The sequence below is a fragment of the Oncorhynchus masou genome, chromosome 29, assembly GCF_036934945.1.
Source record: "Oncorhynchus masou masou isolate Uvic2021 chromosome 29, UVic_Omas_1.1, whole genome shotgun sequence".
Lineage (NCBI taxonomy): Eukaryota > Metazoa > Chordata > Actinopteri > Salmoniformes > Salmonidae > Oncorhynchus > Oncorhynchus masou.
In genome coordinates this window covers 66998601-67017629 of record NC_088240.1, presented here as the reverse complement: position 1 = coordinate 67017629, position 19029 = coordinate 66998601, and positions in this window count along the sequence as shown.

Genomic DNA, 19029 nt, shown 5'->3' with positions numbered 1-19029 from the left:
AAATGGTATGATTTAAATGTTTTCATATTTTCATATTGTTGACTGTTATGAATGAAAAATTATATTTACGCCACACAACAATAACACATTTAGTTACTGAACCCAACAGTGATTGACAAGTGATCAAGTTATCAATGTTCTATGAATAATGAACATTTTCTGCATTTACAGAACAAGATGGTTCATTCTGCACTACTGAGTGAATGCAATTGACTGTAATTGACGTATGGACGGAGTGTACCGTTCTTCTTATCCCTGTGTGTCCCAAATGGCCCCCTATTTCCTTTATATTGCACTACTTTTGACCAGCAAATGAATACACTATATAGGGAATAAGGTGCCATTTGGGACACAGACCATGTTTCATCTCCAGCATGGGTCAGCTTGATGAGTTGAAATAGGAGAACAGCAAGATGACAAGATGACAATCATTCAATCAATCTGTAAATCATTGAGACAGGACATCAGTTCTGTGTGTGAATCCATGATAACGATGACAGATAAATCAATCTCGATGGACAATCAAGGTGGAACATGGTTGTGGACGGAGTCTAAGGACAAAGTGAGGGAAATGATCTCTGAGAAATTGAAGATGGACCACAGAAAGATTGAGGTGGAGCATGTCCACAGGACTGGAACCCCCCCACCGGCCCAGGCCAATAGTGGTCAAGTTTCTGAGGTTCAAGGACAAGGTAGCTGTTCTGTAAAGAGCCAAGAACTTGAGAGGAACTTACAGTATATCTTCCTCAACGAGGACTGTCCTGAAGCTGTGCGCCAGAAGAGGAAAGAACTGATCCCAGCCATGAAAGCTGCCAGAGGGCGTGGAGACATTGCTTAGATCTGTTATGACAGGCTCAATGTCCACCGTCCCTACCAGAAACCTGGAAGGGACGAGAGAGCCAAGCCTATGGGTTCATAGCTTCAACCCTGCAGCGCACACACACCAATTGCTGCTGAATGTATATTTTTTTCTCTTGCTTTGTTTACTCTTTTCAGAATGATGTCTATCTCTGATAAGATAACCAGGAAAGGGCTGAAAACAGCCCATATTAATATATATAGCCTTAGAAATCAGGTTCACGAAATCAATAACTTGCTAACATCAGATAACATTCATACGGTATATTAGCCATTTCTGAGGCTCACTTCGATAATGAATTTGATGATACAGCAATACAAGGATATCAAATCTATATAAGAGACAGAAAGGCTTGTGGGGGAGGTGTTATTGAAGTGTTGTTGTTGCAGGTTCACTTGGCACATCTAAAGCCTTTTCTTTTGGGGTGTTGCTATAGGCCACCAAGTGCTAACAGTCAGTATCTAAATAATGTGTGTGAAATGCTTGATAGTGTATGTGATGTAAACAGAGAGGTCTACTTTCTTGGGGAACTGAATATTGACTGGTTTTCATCAAGCTGTCCACTCAAGAGAAATTTATCACTATAACCAGTGCCTGTAATCTGGTTCAGGTTATTAATCAACCTACCAGGGTATTTACAAACACTACAGGAACAAGATCATCCACATGTATCGATCACATTTTTACTAATACTGTATAACTTTGTTTTGAAGCTGTATCCGTACCCATTGGATGCAGTGATCACAATATCGTGGCTATATCCAGGAAAGCCAAAGATCCAACAGCTGTGCCTAAAATAGTGTATGTGACTCTTATGTGGATGATGTTAAAAATATTTGTTGGTCTGATGTGATTAATTAGGAGCATCTAGACTTGATGAATTTATGAAATTGCTTCTTCCAATTATTGATCAACATGCACCTGTTAAGAAACTGACTGTTAGAACTGTTAAGGCTCCATGGATTGATGAGGAAGTGAAAAACTGTATGGTTGAATGAGATGAGGCAAAAGGAGTGGCTACTAAGTCTGGCTGCACATCTGACTGGCTTACTTACTGCTAATTGAGATGTGACTAAATAAATCATGTTGGAAAAAAACTTGAGTACTTTAAATGAAATGATGGGCAGAAAGACAAATTCAAATCCATCTTTCATCTAATCAGATGGCTTATTAATCACAAAACCATTTGATGTTGCCATTTATTTTAATGATTATTTAATTGGCAAAGTGGGCAAACTTAGGCAGGAAATGCCAACAACGAACAGTGAGCCATCGTATTCATGCATAAAAAAACAAATAATGGTAAAAAAGCATTGCAAGTTTGAATTTTGTAAAGTTAGTGGAAGTGAAAAATTATTGTTATCGATCAATAATGAAAAACCTCCTGGCATTGACAACTTAGATGAAAAGCTACTGATGATGATAGCTGACTCTATAGCCACTCCTATCTGTCATATTTTTAATCTGAGCCTAGAGGAAATTCTTTGTCCTCAGGCCTGGAGGGAAGCCAAAGTAATTCCGCTACCCAAGGTTGGTAAAGCGGCCTTTATTGGTTCTAACAGCAGGCCTATAAGCTGGCTGCCAGCTCTTAGCAAACTGTTGGGAAAAATTGTGTTTGACCAAATACAATGCTATTTCTCTGTAAATAAATTAACAACATACTTTTAGCATGCTTATAGAGAAGGGCATTCAACATCTACTACACTGACACACATGACTGATGATTGGTTGAAAGAAATTGATAATAAGATGATCGTGGGAGCTGTACTGTTAGATTTCAGTGATTGGTCGCTGTGGGTGAAAGAAAGAGGAGCACTTGAAGAAAGAGGAAATTAGGAATATACTGTATGTATATTTATTTAACTACAGGTAATATATATATGTGAGAGAAAATAACTGTAAGTCACAGTAGAAGTATTGTTGTCCGTTAGTTTACTCCAATCAGGGTACGGATGGTAGGGACGGTAGGGCAGGAAAGAAAAGAAGAAGAAAAAATATTAGATCCTTCATACAGCATCTCCCTATGATCAGATAATGGTTGGCACCTTAACCCTGAGAATCTGCAGTACACATGTTAAACAGGGTTGTGTCCTAAATGGCACCCTATTTCCTATAGGCCCTACATAGGAAATAGAGTGCCATTAAGGATGCGGACTTAGTCATATTATTATAATGCATAGCTAGGTGAGTCATCATCATGGTGGATGTGTTGTGAGTAAGAGATCCTCTGGTCTGGTGTCTTGTCAACCCCGCTATGTCAGACAAACACACATACACATTCTTAAGGGAGGAGCACAGCACAGCACAGCACAGCACAGCACAGCACAGCACTCTCCATGCATAATTGAAGTAACAGGAGACAGGTTAGGGCTAGCATACTATGAAAACTCAACATTACACGTGGAGAAAATCTCCTCCCAACTACAATGTTATTCATCATGACAGACTGACCATCTGTGTTGTGTATTGCTGGTCCATTTCTTTGTTACTGCAGGGTGAATAGTAATCGTTACATAGCCAATGCGTATGAATTGGGGACAGAATACAGATTGTTTCAGAAAGGAATCTCACAATGAGACAGAAATCTATTTTGTAAGGCATAAAGAGGCTGAGTAAACATGAAAAAAATTGAAATGCCTTTGCATTCTTTGATTGTGTTCGATCTAAATTCTCTCACTTTGGAGGATATTACAGCGTTTTATCCATGCTACCCATTCTATTAAAAATAGAAGACTATTTAATAGAGCACCCAACCACTGAACCAACTCAGCTGTAGAAAAATCTGATAAAAAGAAAGAAAGACTGTCTTATCTCTCTGTGAGATGGAATGAGTAACTAAAGTGTTTCCTATATAATGCACTACATTTGACCAGGGCCCTGGTCAAAACAAGGGCATTATTTACAATGATAATACTAATAACAATATTTTTGAGGGTGCTTATATTTGTCCTGCTACACACAGCCCACTGGGCACACACTGGTTGGATCAATGTTGAATCAAAGTGGAATAGACGTTGGATTGACGTCTGTGTCCAGTTGGAGGTATGTAATGGAAATATGTTTCTTGCATATCCCAACTCCCCCTGAGACACCGCAGGGATTGGGGTCATGGCCAGGGTCACCATTGTACAGTGCCCCTGGAGCAATTAGGATTTAGTGCCTTGCTTGTGCCATTCGGGACCGTCCCATGGATGGTACTGTAGTATCCATCTACAGTCCAATGGCTTAGCAGTCAGTCAGTTCACAGTTGTGCTCTTTTTATAAGAGATAACCTGATCATTGGTAAAACATTTATGACAACTTAAAAAAAAACATTTTAGTGCATGAAGTTACTTCATAATATCTACAGATTTAAGAAGTCTCTTTCTCAAAAAAATGCTAAAAGCTTCAGAGAGTGGTACTCCCAATCCATGTGAAAAGATTCAAATGGATCACAGATATTGAGGAATAGTTATTGAGTTTTGTCCCTGACATTACATTCACGTTGATTCCATATCGTTCCAACATGAGAAGAAACGCCTGAATCTGAATGATAACCGTTAGATCTCTAAATTCTGTACGTCTTTTGTAGTTAAATAAAGTTGTGCACTTTTTCAATTAATCACGATAAGAGTGTTATCATATTTTCTTGTCAGTTTGATGTAAATGTACAGAAAGGTTATTTGTCAGTGCTTCTACTATAAATACTGATTATTCCAACCGTGCAAATCTTTAGGCTCAGCTCATTTTATAATCTATGAGTTTTCCCTGAAATCTTCCCTTGATTGGTAGTCCATTCCCTGCATGCTATTATTACTGCTACCCAGACATTAATAAAAGACATTTACACATTTGCTGCCATCTTCAGATTTTGAAAATGTTCTTGACAGACGTTAATGTACCACAAATATACCCTAGCAGAGTGCTTGTTTAAGAAGTGGTCCAGGACCTTGGTTGCCTGATGACTAACTTGCCTGAGATTTGAGGACTCGCAATAGCTCCTGTGAGCTAATTCCTAGGCTTCAGCTCAGCAGGCTAACTCAGTGTTGATGCTTGGAGGACTTGTCGCTTACCAGTTAATTTTCATGTAAATGTTAAAGTTAGTCAGTGCAGATAGACATGGCCCCGAGCCACCTGTCCCTCCCTCTTCAATCTGACTCATCCTCTGTCATTGTGCCACTTTGTAATTTGGCCTCAGATAAAGGCAACATTTTAATGGATTTGAAAAAGCAATGAACTCCACTTCTCATCTCTGATCTTCAACTGGCAAACATGATTTATTGTCCTCTTTTATTATTTTCAATCTCCTTCGTTTTGTCTTATTTTTCAGTGATCTGTTTGCCAATGGGTATGTACTGTATATGCCTTTCCACAAAAGTTGCATTTTAGTGGATCTATTTACCAAAACTAACATTTAGTCTTTTAGGGGAGAAAAACCACACCACCAGACATAACATAAATAAAGGCATAGCCTCCAATCAAATGGAATGCCTGTGGTTTCAAACTTAGTCCTCACAACAGAGTCTCCAATGTGTTTCCTGAGCTTGTAATTATTTTTATGGCAAACTTTCAATTAATCATAACTAGGGGAGCAACTGTTATGAACACAGAGATTATGATAACACAGAAAGGGAGAGAGAGAGAAAAAGAGAGAAAGAGCGAGAGAGTGAGAGTGAGAGAGCTTTGAGGTAATTATACATCTCTCAGAGAGCTAAGGCTTCGTTCTCTTGCGTCTGCTGACTGGTAGGCCCATCAAGAGAAATTCCTCCAGGCAAACCAGCACTTAGCCAAGCTACAAAGTTGCAGCGCAAAACTGAGGATCTTAACTAATGTAACCTCACACCAAACACCAGTCTGGTACTTTGTCAAGTAAAAGCAGACTTCCATTTCACCTGAAATCACCATGTGAGGCAATTCCAAATAGGCTACATGGAAATGGCTGAAAGCAAAATATGTGTAAAGACATGCAGCTTCTAAACCTCAATGATCAATCATGGAATATATCATGGAATGGTGAAAGGGGTTGAAATGAATAGTTGATGGACCAATGAAATTGGAAAAAGAGGATATTCAACAGGACATGCACACTGGAGAACAGAATGTTATTTTCACAACCTACAGTACACTGTCATTCTGCTCACTCCCTCTCCCCTCTGGAAAGTATGAACTGTTCCGCTAAATTTGCCAGTTTGGAAGTGTTTGGATGATATTAACCAGTGCACTGGCAGAGCTAGTTTCCTGTTACTAAATTGCACCGACTGCACCCAAGAGTGTTGGGACTATGTCAGCTGAGCTCAGTGTAATATGACTCATTATGGGGCACCGTGCAACAAAAACTCATAATGCTAGGGGCTAGATGCTAGATGCTAGGGGCTAGATGCTAGATGCTAGATGCTTTAGTGGTTGCCATTTTAAGATCATTTCCGACTGAGCTGACATATACAGCTTTTACCGTGGATGCAGTCTCCGCTAACACTGGAATGTTGCCTTTAAATGTCAGTCATGCTTTAACTCAGATCTTTCGCACTACGGATTTAATCTAGGCCTAGGTAATGATATGTATTGCTAAACTAGGGTTAGGGATAGGGTTGGTGTTACAGCTGTGCATAGTGATAGGGTTGAAGCTTCCTGTCCACATCCCAGTTCAACCCTAAACTGATACTCAACCCTCACCCTAGCTTCATGTCCACATCCCCGTTCAACCCTGAATCTATCCTCACCATAACCCTAATCCTAGCTTCATGTCCACATCCCAGTTCAACCCTAAACCTATCCTCAACCACAACCTTAACCCTAGCTTCATGTCCACATCCCAGTTCAACACTAACCCTATCCTCAACCCTAACCCTAACCCAAACACTAGCCTCAACTACAACCCTAACCCAAACACTAGCCTCAACTACAACCCTAACCCAAACACTAGCCTCAACTACAACCCTAACCACAACCCTTAAGCGTTAAGTCTAACCCAAGCCTTAACACCATCCTTGTATGAATACAGTGTAACAATGAATAAATATAATATAATACTTGTTTCACTGTATTTAAATATAAATAATTACACACTAATAACACAGTAATAACAGTAATACCAACAATTCAATGTAAAGCGTGACCAACAATTAACATTTTCAACCCATTTTTGTAACACTGGCAAATTCATCACTATTTGCCCTTTGGAATCCATTTGTGATGTTCTACCTGTTTGTGGAATACTATTTTCTGGCTCTTGTTTTTTTCCCAAAGGACTTTGCTTTGTCCCTCACTTAAATATACGTTTTAACGGACTCCACTCTCTCTTGGCATTGGGGGGATTTAGTAATGGTACACCACCACGTCTTATTGATGATGATGTCTTTGGGCTTGTTCCCTCGGCTTGGAGGTAAGGATGGAGGGATGAGGAAAAGGTCATGCTGGAGCCGAGGGAAAGGAAGGGAAGGAAGGGAATGGGAAAGCAAATGAAAGGGAAGAACAGCGAGAAAAGGGAAAGGAAAAACCTAATTCCCTTTCTATTATTCCAGGTACAGTGCCTTCAGAAAGTTCACATCCCTTGACTTTTTCCACATTTTGTTTTATTATAGCCTGAATTTTTAAATGTATTAAATTGACATTTTGTGTCACTGGCCACAATGTCAATGTGGAATAATGTTTTAAGAAATGTTCAAATTCATTAAAAATGAAAAGCTGAATTGTCTTGTGTCAGTAAGTATTCAACCCCTTTTATTATGACAAGCCTAAATAAATTCAGGAATAAAAATGTGCTTAACAAGTCACATGATAAGTTGCATGGACTCAGTCTGTGAGCAATAATAGTGTTTGATTTTTGAATGATTACCTCATCTCTTTACCCCACACATACAATTATCTGTAAGGTCACTCATTCGAACACTGAATTTCAAACACAGATTCAACCACAAAAAACAAGGAGGTTTTCCAATGATTCACAAAGAAGGGCACCTATTGGTAAAAAAGAAGAAGCTGACACTGAATATCCCTTTGAGCATGGTGAAGTTATTAATTACACTTTGGATGGTGTATCAATACACCCAGTCACTACAAAGAGACATGCGTCCTTCCTAACTCAGTTGCCAGAGAGGAAGGAAACCGCTCAGGGTTTTCACCATGAGACCAATGTTGACTTTAAAACAGTTACAGTTTAATGGCTGTGATAAGAGAGAACTGAGGATGGATCAACAAAATTGTAGATACTCCACAATACTATCCTAAATGACAGAATGAAAAGAAGGAAGTATGTAGAGAATAAAAAAATATTTCAAAACATGCATCCTGTTTGTGGCAAAGAAATAAACATAATGTCCTGAATACAAAGCGTTATATTTGGGGCAAATCCAACACAAACAAATCTCGGAGTACCTCTTTTCATATTTTCATGCATGGTGGTGGCTGCATCATGTTACGGGTATGCGTGTCATTGGCAAGGACGAGGAAGTATTTTTAGGATAAAAATTAATAGAATAGAGCTAAGCACAGGCAAAATCCTACAGGAAAACCTGATTCAGTCTGCTTTCCACCAGACACTGGGAGACAAACTCACCTTTTAACAGGACCGTATACTGCTTACCAAGACAACAATGAATGTTCCTGAGTGGCCTAGTTACAGTTTTGACTTAAATCGTCTTGAAATCTATGGAAATACTTGGAAATGGCTGTCTAGCAATGATCAATAACCAACTTGACAGAGCTTGAATAATTGTTTAATAATAATGTGCAACTATTGTACAATAAAGGTGTGCAAAGATCTTAGAGACTTACCCAGAAAAACTCACAGCTCTAATCACTGACAATGGTGATTCTAACATGTATTGACTCAGGGGTGTGAATACTTATGTGAATTAGATATTTCTGTATTTAATTTCCAGTACATTTAAAAAAAAAATGAAAACATGTTTTTACTTTGTCATTATGGAGCATTGTGCGTATATTGGTGAGAAAAACAATCAATTTAATCCATTTTGAATTCAGGCTGTAACACAACAAAATGTGGAATATGTCAAGGGATATGAATACTTTGTGAGGAAAAGTTCCCAAGACTCTATCAAGTAGGAGGCTGTCTGTGATAATAATGAGAGCATTTTCATGGCTCCTCTCTCAGGTATGTTGCTGTAACGATGAAAGATGCATTGCCATAGCATAATTTACAGCACCTTCTTCAGGCTCGTCTCAGGTGTTCTGCTAATGAACATGTCAGCGTGCGTGTTTTTGAAACTTCTCAGGTGTGTTTTGTTCGCAGCACATGTTGTCAAAATAACATTGAGTTTACTATGAGGATATTATTGTGATATCACAGAGGAAACGTATTGTATACTACAGCACTACATTATGTTGGGTGCTAAATCCCCAAAGTCACCTTAACCCTTTACGAAGAGGTTCAAAGACAAAACACAGAGAGATGGAAAAGCTGCATTTTTTGAGTTCATAGCAGCCTTGAGAAGCTTTCCCCTTTCGTGTATAGTCAATGAGACATAACCCTGACTTCAAAAGCCGGCAGATTAACCTTCTCCCCTTGTTTCAGCGTTGGGGCATTTCTGCAAATATAAAACAAACTACTGGTATGGAGGAAAAAGAGCCACTGATTTAAGACGCAACACACTGAATACAAATAAGAAAGACTCATCCACTCCCTCTGCAGTTGGACACACAGGCCTACACGAGCAATTCAGTAGCTGCTACCTGCCAACTTCTGACTTCCCTAAGGAACATATTTTGCACGTTTTTGTAATTTTTAAAAATAATAATATGTTTATTATTTTACAATAAAAAATCTAATAAAAAAGACAGCAATACTAACAATGACATTCATTGTACTGTTGAATGGGATGGCCAATTTAGAGGACAAAACAAAACAAAACTTAACTCACACATACACAAAATAAAACAAAATCCTATTAGGTGGTACATGTATATGAAGACAGCATATAGTCATTACAAGCAGTGTAGTTAAGCCAAAAATAAATGTTGAGTGGAGTACAGCACAGAGTAGCAGCAGATCGTCAACCCAGTTATGAAGCGGGACTAGACCATTTATCCAGTATCGGCTGCCATATTTTGTAAAACATTGGACTTCTATTGGAGGTATTGTATTGAATATTTTCCATATTTATTACATTCCCTAAATCCCATAACCTCATTTCAAAGGTAGGTACAGTCTCCAGTTTCCAAAATTGCAATATGAGCCTTTTGGCTAATAGAGTACAGAGAGAGACAGCTTTCCCTTCGTGGTTATTCCCATCAACTGTACCAAACAGAGCGGTCAATGGGTCTGGGGCTAGAACTCTATCAAAGGCTCTAGATAAGTAATCAAAAATGAGAGCCCAGTAAACATGTAACTTAGGACATGTCCAGAATAAGTGGGTCAACGTCCCCTCATCTTGCTTGCACCTCTCACACAGTGGTGAGGTGTCCGGGAATATTTTATGCAGTTTTACTTTTGAGTAATGTAACCTGTGTATCACCTTAAACTGTACAAGGTTGTGTCTGGCATTCACTGAACTGTGGTTTATATTCCTGAGAGCTTCTACCCAGTCCTCATCTGAGATTTCTGACCCAAGTTCTTGTTCCCAAGACCTTTTAATGGTGTCTGTGGATACCTCTATGTGGGCCTGTAGCACATCATACAGTCTAGAGACCGACCCTTTTGAATGGGGTTTGACAAGGATCAAGCTATCTAATGTAGGACTATTTGGCTTCATGCCATACTGTGGGATATGTGTCCTTACGAAATTCCTGATTTGGAGGTATCTGAAAAAATGTGTTGTTGGCATGTTGATCTTTCCCTGTAATTGTTGAAATGAAGCTAACTGACCATCTATGTATAGATTACCAATTGTTGTGCGCCCCTTCTCCATCCACTGTGAAAACACCACTTCATCCAATGCGGGGTGGAAAGCACGATTCAGGCAAATCGGGCTGTCAATGTATACAGTGGGTATGTTAAGAAAATACCTAATCTGTTTCCAGATCCTAAGCGTATGACAAATGACTGGGTTAGAGTCATAAGTGGATTTTTTCACATATGATGGGCTATTAACAAGTGCAGGGAGTGAGGAACGTTGACAGGAGGCCTGTTCAATCAAAAGCCATGCAGGCATATCCTTCTGTCTCATCGCAGTTAAGCTTTCCCTCCAGAAAGACACTATGTTCAGATTAAAAGCACAATAATACAGTTTAAAGTGAGGGAGGCCAAAGCCCCCCTCTATTTTGTACTTGCATAAATATTTCTTAAAATAGCTTTGTGGTATGAAATTGGGTAGAGAAACCTGGGTAGGACAACCATTTTAATAGCGTTTATACGACCAACCAAGGAGATAGGCAGAGTTTTCCAAAAATCTATATTTTGTTTAAGCTGATATATTTTCATGTCCAAATTCGCTTTCAATAGCTGATCAAGGTCTCTTGTCACTACAATGCCAAGGCTTGTGAACTTGTCCATCACTGTTCTAAACGGGGTAGATTGCAGAAATTGCATATCCACAGGCCGTGATATTGGCATCTTTTTTGCCAGTTTATCTAGTAGCCAGAAAAAGAGCCAAATGTGTTTATCAAGTTAAGTAAGGGTGGAATAGAAGTTTTAGGTTTGGACAAAAACAAAAGAACATCGTCTGCATATAGGGAAATTTTGTGCTGTGTGTCCTTTATTTGAACAGAAGCTATATCGGCATATGCCCGAATGCGAGTAGCAAGGGGTTCCATGGCTATAGCGAAGAGAGCAGGAGAAATAGGGAACCCCTGTCGACATCCTTTGAACAGGCGGAATGACTGTGACATTTCTTGATTGGTTACCACGGACGCCATTGGGTGTGCATAAATAATTCTTATCCAATTAATAAATTCCTTTCCGAACCCGAAGTGCTCCAGAACCGACATCATATTTCCACTCAATCCGGTCAAACACCTTCTCTGCATCAAGAGCTATTACCACTGCCTCAACCTTATGATCGTGATACATTACGTTGAAAAGACGTCTCAAATTGTAGTGTATATGTCGGCCCGTATGTCGGCCTGGGATAAAACCTGTCTGGTCAGGGTGTATGATGTCAGAAATATATGTTTTCAATCGGTTTGCTAATATCTTTGTCAACACCTTGTTTTCTATGGGGAGTAACGACATGGGGCGACAAGACGACATCTCCATGGAATCTCTATCTTTTTTCAAGATCAGTGCTATTGTAGCCTCATACAGTGTTTGCGGGAGTTTGGCATTTTCTTTGGAATGTTTAAACATTCGCAACATAAGTAGAGCTAGACTGGCGCAGTACTTCTTATAGAATTCTATTACATATCCATCGGGCCCAGGGGCCTTGCTGTTTGGAAATTGTGCTATCGCTGTGTTAATTTCCTCCAAAGTTATCCCTGCATCGAGTGCAGAAGCTGCCCCCCTGTCTAGTTTAGGTAGTTCACATTCAGCGAGAAAGTGTTCCATAGTTTGTGGATCAGTAGCATCGCATTTTGATTGGTATAGCTCTGAGTAAAACTGCGCAAAGCATTTATTAATATCCTGCGGAACTGTTACTATTTTACCCTTCTTGTCTTTTATTTTGTGAATAGCTCTAGATCCAGTCCTACAATCGAAGCTTGATGCCCTCAATCTCACACAAATCATCAAGGAACCCACCAGGTACAACCCTAAATCTGTAAACAAGGGCACCCTCATAGACGTCATCCTGACCAACTGGCCCTCCAAATACACCTCCGCTGTCTTCAACCAGGATCTCAGCAATCGCTGCCTCATTGCCTGTATCCGCTACTGAGCCGCAGTCAAACGACCACCCCTCATCACTGTCAAACGCTCCCTAAAACACTTCTGTGAGCAGGCCTTTGTAATTGACCTGGCCCGGGTATCCTGGAAGGACATTGACCTCATCCCGTCAGTTGAGGATGCCTGGTCATTCTTTAAAAGTAACTTCCTCACCATTTTAGACAAGAATGTTCCGTTCAAAAAATGCAGAACTGAGAACAGATATAGCCCTTGGTTCACTCCAGACCTGACTGCCCTCGACCAGCACAAAAACATCCTGTGGCGGACTGCAATAGCATCGAATAGTCTCCGTGATATGCAACTGTTCAGGGAAGTCAGGAACCAATACACGCAGTCAGTCAGGAAAGCTAAGGCCAGCTTCTTCAGGCAGAAATTTGCATCCTGTAGCTCCAACTCCAAAAAGTTCTGGGACACTGTGAAGTCCATGGAGAACAAGAGCACCTCCTCCCAGCTGCCCACTGCACTGAGGCTAGGTAACACGGTCACCACTGATAAATCCATGATTATCGAAAACTTCAACAAGCATTTCTCAAAGGCTGGCCATGCCTTCCGCCTGGCTACTCCATCCTCGGCCAACAGCTCCGCCCCCCGCGCAGCTACTCGCCCAAGCCTCTCCAGGTTATCCTTTACCCAAATCCAGATAGCAAATGTTCTGAAAGAGCAGCAAAACCTGGACCCGTACGATTCAGCTGGGCTTGACAATCTGGACTCTCTATTTCTGAAACTATCCGCCGCCATTTTCGCAACCCCTATCAGCAGCCTGTTCAACCTCCAAGGATTGGAAAGCTGCCACAGTCATCCCCCTCTTCAAAGGGGGAGACACCCTGGACCCAAACTGCTACAGACCTATATCCATCCTGCCCTGCCTATCTAAGGTCTTCGAAAGCCAAGTCAACAAACAGGTCACTGACCATCTCGAATCCCACCGTACCTTCTCCGCTGTGCACAGGGTTCACAGGGTTCAATTCACGGGCCGACTCTTTTCTCTGTATATATCAATGATGTTGCTCTTGCTGCGTGCGATTCCCTGATCCACCTCTACGCAGACGACACCATTCTGTATACTTCCGGCCCGTCCTTAGACACTGTGCAATCTAACCTCCAAACGAGCTTCAATGCCATACAACACTCCTTCCGTGGCCTCCAACTGCTCTTAAACGCTACTAAAACCAAATGCATGCTTTTCAACCGTTCGCTGCCTGCACCCGCACGCCTGACTAGCATCACCACCCTGGATGGTTCCGACTTTGAATATGTGGACATCTATAAGTACCTAGGTGTCTGGCTAGACTGTAAACTCTCCTTCCAGACTCATATCAAACATCTCCAATCGAAAATCAAATCTAGAGTCGGCTTTCTATTCCGCAACAAAGCCTCCTTCACTCACGCCGCCAAACTTACCCTAGTAAAACTGACTATCCTACCGATCCTCGACTTTGGCGATGTCATCTACAAAATTGCTTCCAACACTCTACTCAGCAAACTGGATGCAGTTTATCACAGTGCCATCCGTTTTGTCACTAAAGCACCTTATACCACCCACGACTGCGACCTGTATGCTCTAGTCGGCTGGCCCTCGCTACATATTCGTTGCCAGACCCACTGGCTCCAGGTCATCTACAAGTCCATGCTAGGTAAAGCTCCGCCTTATCTCAGTTCACTGGTCACGATGGCAACACCCACCCGTAGCACGCGCTCCAGCAGGTGTATCTCACTGATCATCCCTAAAGCCAACACCTCATTTGGCCGCCTTTCATTCCAGTTCTCTGCTGCCTGTGACTGGAACGAATTGCAAAAATCGCTGAAGTTGTAGACTTTTATCTCCCTCACCAACTTCAAACATCTGCTATCTGAGCAGCTAACCGATCGCTGCAGCTGTACATAGTCTATCGGTAAATAGCCCACCGATTTGTACCTACCTCATCCCCATACTGTTTTTATTTATTTACTTTTCTGCTCTTTTGCACAGCAATATCTCTACCTGTACATGACCATCTGATCATTTATCACTCCAGTGTTAATCTGCAAAATTGTAATTATTCGCCTACCTCCTCATGCCTTTCGCACACAATGTATATAGACTCCCTTTTTTTCTACTGTGTTATTGACGTGTTAATTGTTTACTCCATGTGTAACTCTGTGTTGTCTGTTTACACTGCTATGCTTTATCTTGGCCAGGTCGCAGTTGCAAATGAGTACTTGTTCTCAACTAGCCTACCTGGTTAAATAAAGGTGAAAAAAAATGCCTGTACATGCCTTAGCTGTCTTGCTAATAATTTATGTGGTTTGTCACCCAGTTCAAAATAACTTTGTTGCGTTCTAGCAAGTAAAGAGCCCACCCGTTTCGAAAGGATGGTATTGTATTCATATTTTAACTTTGTGATCTTCTCAAGGACTGTATACGAGGAATTTGTCCTAAAAACGTTCTCCTGTTCCCCTAACTCTCTTTCAATCTCTCTTAGCCTAGTATTGGCGCGTTTCTTCCTCTCTGATGTATAAGAAATAATGTAAACTCTAATCACAGCCTTTAGAGATTCCCAAAGGGTGGAGTCGTCAACATCCCCCGTGTCGTTAGTTCCGAGGAAAAAGGCAATCTGCTCCTTCAAATACTGACAAAAAGCTTAATCTTTCAGCAGGTATGCGTCTAAGCGCCACGGTCGCCGACCTGTCGACATATTGTAGAGTTTCAGCACCTTGGACAGAGGAGAGTGGTCTGTAATTAGAATAGGGTGATAGGTAACCGACTCAGCTGCTGAAATTAGTTTGGAGTCCAACAAAAAATAGTCAATTCTGGAATATGATTTATGAACTGATGAAAAGAAATAATAATCCCTGTCTGTTGGGTGCGTCAGTCTCCAAATATCGACAATGTTAAGGTTTGTCATCAATGTATTTAGACAGACACTGGCATTTGATTGTTGAAGTGACCTTGATAGCTGTTTATCTAAAGGAGGATCTAACGTACAGTTAAAGTCACCTCCCACAATAACACTTGTATCCAAGATATTTGGTATGTCCTTAAATACCCTTTGAAAAAATAATGGATCATCGAAGTTGGGTCCATATAAATTGACCAAGGTTACTGGTTTCGAATTCAGTGTACCAGCCACAATAATATACCGACCATTAGGATCTGAAATCGAGGATGAGTAAACAAACGGAATGTTTTTCCTTATCAGGATTGCTACCCCTCTCCTTTTGCATCAAAGTTAGACTGGTATATCTGACCGATCCAGCCGACTCGTAGCTTGGCCTGAGCGGAGCGTTTAATATGAGTTTCTTGAAGAAGCACTATGTCAGCACCCAGTGATTTAAGGTGAGAAAAAACCTTGGCTCGTTTCACCACTTGCCCTAAGCCATTACAGTTCCAGCTGACTATCTTTATTCCACCTGGTCTACTCTGTGCTCTGTCACTATGTGGCATTTCTTATTTTAGAGCAAATTGTTGCTGTCATACAAAACCCAGAAGAAAAACGTCCCGCCGTGCGGGAGCTTGTCATGCCACCTGTACTAATAATAAACTTGAACATAAAACACATACCCATCCCCCCCTCCGTCCCTTTACTGAGTGACTTCCCCAAACGAAGCACTCCTTGGCTAACACACAAACCTTAGGGTGTCTAGACATACAGCTTGAACTAACTCGTCGTCTATAGATGCTCCGCATATACGCTAATATTAAATAACACTTAACACTTAACTCTCACGTTAGGGGGTGAGTGGCGCTAAAACATGATGTGCCAAACAATGCTATATTAGCCAGAACATCTCACCAATCATAAGTCCCAAATTCTGATCTTCTAATCGAAAAGCCTTAGTCCGGAAATCCAAACACATTCCTGGCCTGTATTTGGTCATTTATCCGGCTGACACAGACGTTCTGTATCCTCAGCCAGGGAGCTTGCTTGTCAAGAACCGATCGGCCTCTTTTGGGTTGTCAAACGTACGGGCTGGGAAGAGGAATCCATATCGGATGTTGGCCGCCCTGCATTTGTTGCGTACCTGAGTTGCCTTCACAGTTTCGGCCAAAGTCCCAATACTCTTTGAGATATCAGCCAACCCTGTGTCCACCTTCTTGCTTAGTGAGTTTATGGCAGCCAGTATGTCACTTTGCGTAGGCTCTGTGGGGGGCTCTTGGAAGCTAGCCTCTTCAGCTAACTCCTCATGGGTGGGCGACATTGAAATTGGTTCATTGTCTATCTCATTCAAGTTATCTTGTTTAGTGCTCCCTTTTCTGGTGCCTTTTCCCTTTGTCATATTTGTTTGAAGTTATAGGTCGTGAGAGGTTAAGATAAATACTAATTTGTTTCAAACTGGAGCGGAGCTCTAGCAACGCACGTCTACTCCATAGCACGCTCTCTGGCACCCCCCCCATATTTTGCACGTTGAGTGGCTTGGCTTGTATGAGGCTCACTGGTGGGACCTTGAGCAAATAAAACAATAATACATTTCTACACCCAGGCTAGTCCTTTGTGACCAGTTGATTAGAGACAATGCGGCTGATGCCCTTATATTTAGACTGACACCAAGTCTGCATGGATAAATGGCTTTCCAGAAGGTTCATCACCACTGCGGCTACCATCACATCAGGCACGCTTGCTGCTTCGCATCATGGAGAGGGAGTAGAAGGGAAGAGTCCTAAGCTTTTCATGATGAGCATCTTCCCACAAATCATATTGTCACACTAGATGTTATGTGTCCCTCCAGCTTGCCTTTACACTAAGTAAGGTGAAAAACCTCTGGAGCCAGGCACTGAAGGTTAATGAATGGATTGGAGGATGGGGTCCACTTAAGTCTCAGCCCCTGGCTCCTTCTGTTCTGCTTCTTCAGAGCCACTGTGAGAGTTATTCTCATTCTTCCTCCATTACAGCCATTCACTCCCAAATGGCACACTACATAGTGCACTACTATTGAGCAGAGCCCTATAGCAAAAAGTAATTCACTTTAAATAGAAAGGGGTGTCATTTGAGACGCACACTCACTCTGCTGTGCTCTGCCACCCGGCTCCCCCTGACACTTCTCCACTCTGGGGGCAGGCACTGTCACTTACATCCGTATGCCGGCGCTGCCCATCTGGGCTTGTCAGAGCGCATCTCATCTCCCAAGCTAAGCTGGCAGAAAAAAGCCCAGTGGACAAGAGGGAGGGATGGGAGGGAAGAGAATTAGGGATGCCGGGAGGCGACTTGTCTTCCAAGGGAAATGCAGGTAGTCTACTTTTTATAGGACAACGTATGATGATGAGACCAAGAGTGCATGCATTCACTTTCTGTCTCAGATGTTTGTTATACATTGATGCAGTACAGTTAGTTCTGGATGACATGTGTAATTAAATAACCTGTATGTATGGCCTAAACTATCTTTAGAGCCCCAAAAAAATGAACCAAGGTAATGCGCTTATTTAGAACCTAAAAATAAGCAGGTAAATACTGCTTTGAGTTTGACTCAGTCTCGGAGTATCAGTTATAGAAGTTCTAGGTTGATCTTCTTTTTCGTCTGTGCAATTTCCTTCTCATTCAAACGTGATATTGATGACATGTGTAATATGAATGTAATTTCTTAGAATGCTTATTCTCATGAGATGTTTGTCAGAGCTTTGAAAAAGGGCAATATACAGTACCAGTCAAAAGTTTGGACACACCTACTCATTCATGGGTTTTTCTTTATTTTACTGTTTTCTACACTGTAGAATAATAGTGAAGACATCAACACTATGAAATAACATGGAATCGTGGAGTAACCAAAAAAGTGTTAAACAAATCAAAATAAATTTCTGATTTTAACACTAATTAATTAAGCGATTACCTAGTCAAACCTACATTTTCCATTAACTAAACATACTAAATGATATACATTGCAACACGTTTTTATGAAACAATATCCCAATATAACATTTACAACAATAATTCACTACTGACAGTGTCTTTCAATATGCCCATTTACATGAATGAACCATTCGGGACAGGCACTACAAAGTTAGCCCAATTCCCTTCGCTCGGGTCCTTATCCATCATACCCGGAAGCTACAGAGATAGAGAGGAACAGAACAAACAATGCGCTTATCCACAACATATATCATATATAAGTATAATAAATATTGCTTATATTAAATATGAACACTGACAAGTGTGAAATGTATGTACTAAGACAGAAGTTCATTTGTGTGTCGACCCACATTGTTAACTGATCTTATAACAGAGCAGGGAGGAGTGATGAATATGTGCGTGCGTTAAAGAACCAAATGCTGCCCGCGGCCAGTGACGGACTTCTACGTCACACGTGTAACCAGGGGGAAAAAAATCCGAGACCACCTTTACTCCACACACAGAGATGCCTACAAAGCTCTCCCCACTCCCCATTTGGCAAATCTGATCACAATTCTATCCTCCTGATTCCTGCTTACAAGCAAAACTAAAGC